We start from the raw sequence: 3,915 nt of genomic DNA on the forward strand, positions 1-3,915 counted from the left end.
CCAAATCCCAAAGATGTAGTGAACTGTATGCTTTATTTCTGCTAATTTTATTCAATAATAAATATTTGTTGAATTCAAGGAAGCACTGTAGACATGGTGCAGTACATTTCTCTTATTTTTAAGTAATAAATACGCATAGTAACAAAATTCAAATAACACACAAAAAAATGCACAGCGAAAGGTTGATCTTCCTCTGACCACACCCCAGGCTGCCTGTCCTTGCCATGGAGAGAACCATTGTTATCAGTTTCTTTATTCAGTCTTTTAAAACTGTCACCCAAAGATACCAAAATGTGTGACCAGTGGAAAAGGACAAATATCAAATGGTGTAACTGCCAACAAAAAAAATCCCCATTTCCACTTCAAGGTACTGATGCTTAGATTGTCTTTTAAAGATTAGATTATGCTGTTTGTAGTTTCAGTGATCTCACTGCCCTCTGTTCAAAAAAGCCCCCAACACCATTGAGAAGTAGTTTGATGTATTTTGGGTATTTTGTTTTTTGCATCTGAAGATGTATCCAGTACTGTGCACAAGTCACGGACAATACCTGCATGTGTCTAATCAGCTACCTACCAAGACTGCAGAGAGAGCCCCTGCAAATCTGAGAATTAGGCCAAGGCAGCCTGAGCTATCCCTTACCATGTGCCCCACCTTCCTACCTGTCCATGCATCCCCAGTACCTGTTCCTATACTTATAGCCAGTTCAGGATGCAGTCACTGATGCAACATCTCTATCCTGCTCCTTCCTCCTCATCTTTAAAATTTACCTTGTCTGTTTTTCCTTCTGTAAAAAGGTTATCTCAGAGCTCAGTAATGTCAGTGGAAGTATCTCTGGACTCGAGGCCAAAAAATCTAGATCTGATTCCTCGATCTGCATTACAGCTTGTAAACTCTATGACATCAGGCACTTAACTTTATGTCCCTGAAAGTCTGTAGAGGCAATATTACTTGCCCTGTCTTCCTCATTTAGTCCACGGTCTTTCTTTTCACCCTGAATCTTACTATCATCCTGGGTGACTTCAGTGTCCATGTGGTTGGGTTTGACCATTGGCATTCCATCACTATCCCATGGAAGTCCCTTTCGATACCCTGGCTGAAATCTGACTACTCATGTAATGGCCTCCCTACCCCCGTTACATTCTGACCCGTTACTACCAAGAACAGCTCCACCTCTAAACTGTGAACTCACATTCCACTCTCTCATAACAACATTTTATTGTTTCAGTTCCTACAGCATCTGTCCCCTACTTTATCTCTGTCATAGTACTATCACCATTGTCATGAAATAATTTTTGACTGAACATTTGTTTAACATGTCTCCACTTCAGATTTTAAAGTCCATAAAAGTAGGGTCTTTTTAGTCATCAGCTCAGGCTCTAGCACAGCCCTTCACATAATAAATGCCCTAAAATATTCATTTAATAATAAATGAATTATGTAATTAATTGATTAACATATATAAATTCTTTGTCTTCATTTTCTTCCCTATCCAGTTAATTCCATGGTCCATCTCTTCAAACTTTTTCCATATTTCCAACTCCCTAGTCCCTTTTTTATTCTCTCACACCCATCTAATAAAAGTCCAACACTGGGGCCTGGCGTGGTGGCTCACGCCTGTAATCCCAGCCACTCGGGAGGGTGAGGCATGAGAATCGCTTGAGCCCAGGAGGCAGAAGCTGCAGTGAGCTGAGATTGTGCCACTGCACTCCAGCCTATGCGACAGGGTGAGACTCTGTCTCAAAACAAAAACAACAACAAAAAGTCCAACCCTGAAAACACCCAGCTGTTCATCTTCCCTGGACCCACACCTGGCATACGGAATGCTTTCAGAGACACGGACAAATGGGCAAAAATAGATTCTACACAAATTTCCTTCTGTCTCAATGGAACCCTCAACTCTGCTCAGCAATCTTTCTCATTCCTCTGTTCAACTTGCTTTGCATTTTCCATGTAGGTTAGTGAAAGCCTTCTCTAACTATCTTAAACCTTTGACTGTTCTGCCTCTTTCATCGTTTTCAATAAATGCCCCCTTTTTCTGCAGAGAAAGATAGGAGCTATCATATACGCGGGTCTCCTCACATTTGACCATCAAACCACACCAGTTCGTTTCTCCTCTCCACTCTGCTCTTGGAATCACATCCTTTCCAACCAACTTTACTCCATAGTCTACCCTGAATTGTCAAACTTTTGCACTCCACTGGATGCTTTTATATAATGTTTGATCATTTCAAATTTTCTTGATTCCATGGAAGTTTTCAGTGTTGTCTTCTGCCTTTGCCAGTCAAATATTGGGAAGCTTTGTCCCAACCCAACCTCTACTTTCTCACATCCACTTCCAGATTTACAAGGGAGGCATCTCCTCCATGATACTGAGATTTATTTGGGACTCTGAAAAGCCAAGTTCCTTTTTGATTCGGCCATTCAGGGATTCCTTGGGCTTGTCTTAATTTGGGTAAATGCATATCTTTTTACCCAGAAAGCGAGGATCCTCAAGGGCAGGGATTATGTTTGCTGGAGACCACACTGTCAGCAACTTTGAGAAAAGGGATTTTGTTTAATGCATTTTTCTGTTGTTTTTCCATTCCTGGTCCCTCAATCTACCTTTAGGAGGTGAATGAATGTTTGTTCCAACATATTGAGTCCAACAAAAATGCGAAAGGAAACTTCTGACATAGGCCCTTGTTGCGTTTTACTTTCTAAGAAGTATCTCTTTGTCCTGGAGAACGTATCCTTAATTCTCTGTGTTTAGATTCTATTTTAAAATCAAAGTTCCATGGAATCTGGGACTAAACCATTCTTCATTTCCCAGCCTGGCCACAGTCTCAGAGCAGGCCTTTGAACATTGACACACCAGCCACACTTCCCAGGCATGTCTCCCCTGAAGGATAATCACACTCCTAAAAAAGGTAATTCTTGCCAGAGGACTATATGTCTGTTGGGTAACTTTATGCAGCTTGTAAATTGTTTGACTCCAGTTGGAGCATGGGGGTGGTGTATCACCAACAGAAATGAGTGTAGGGGGCATCTGTCTGAAAACTGTTCCCCCACTGGCCACCTTGCCAGTTTCTGCTTATACAATGCAGGCAGCTTGGGGGAACCATATTGTCCCTATAAGCTCATAACACATGGACAAATGATTAAAAACACATGGAAAACAGTTCCACAGCTAAGCTAAAATTCAGATGGGAATGGAAAATCAACTTGCAAAGCTTTCAACTGACTCAGGGCCAAATGTAGGACAGAATGTGAGGAGAAGTTGCCAAAAGAGAGGAAAGTTGGGGAAAAAAGCAAGTCATGGATAGGAAACCTAAAACAATGACGCCTTGTATTGACAACGCTTCTCTAAGGCTCTCCAAGAGTAGTACCAAATTCAACTCTTTGGAAATATTAAGACCTTCATTTCGTGAAAGAGTTTAGACAGATTTATATTTTCTACCCTCTATAAACAAGAGTTGGCTTGACTATCTTGGCAACACCTAAGCAGAAACATAATCTTAAGTATCTTAAGTAAGTAACATAAATATTAAAAGATTACACATTTTTCCTCCGAGGTGTGGGAATTAAGTAACAAGGTGGCATGAGGCAAACTGTGAAAAATTGTGACAATAAAACGAAAAGCAAAGCACAACTTTCCAGTCAGGGTTTGCCTTCTGTTGGTACCTGATGCTGGGCCCAGGTTTGCCATCAAGCTGGCAGGCCTTAGTCACATTTGCAAAAGTTCGACTTGGTTCAAATCTGAAACTCTTAAGAAGCCTGTTATTTGTGTTTAGTCACTAAAATGACCTCAGTGACTCTACTGGGTAGGAAATCTGTAAGCAAGAAAATAATTTACTGGGAGCCAATCCCTGCTGGGTCATTCTGGGTAGCTTCTGCCCTGAATCCTTACTGACTCCCACACACACTGAACCACCTTT

The sequence above is a fragment of the Mandrillus leucophaeus genome, unplaced genomic scaffold (genome assembly GCF_000951045.1).
Source record: "Mandrillus leucophaeus isolate KB7577 unplaced genomic scaffold, Mleu.le_1.0 Scaffold384, whole genome shotgun sequence".
Classification (NCBI taxonomy): domain Eukaryota; kingdom Metazoa; phylum Chordata; class Mammalia; order Primates; family Cercopithecidae; genus Mandrillus; species Mandrillus leucophaeus.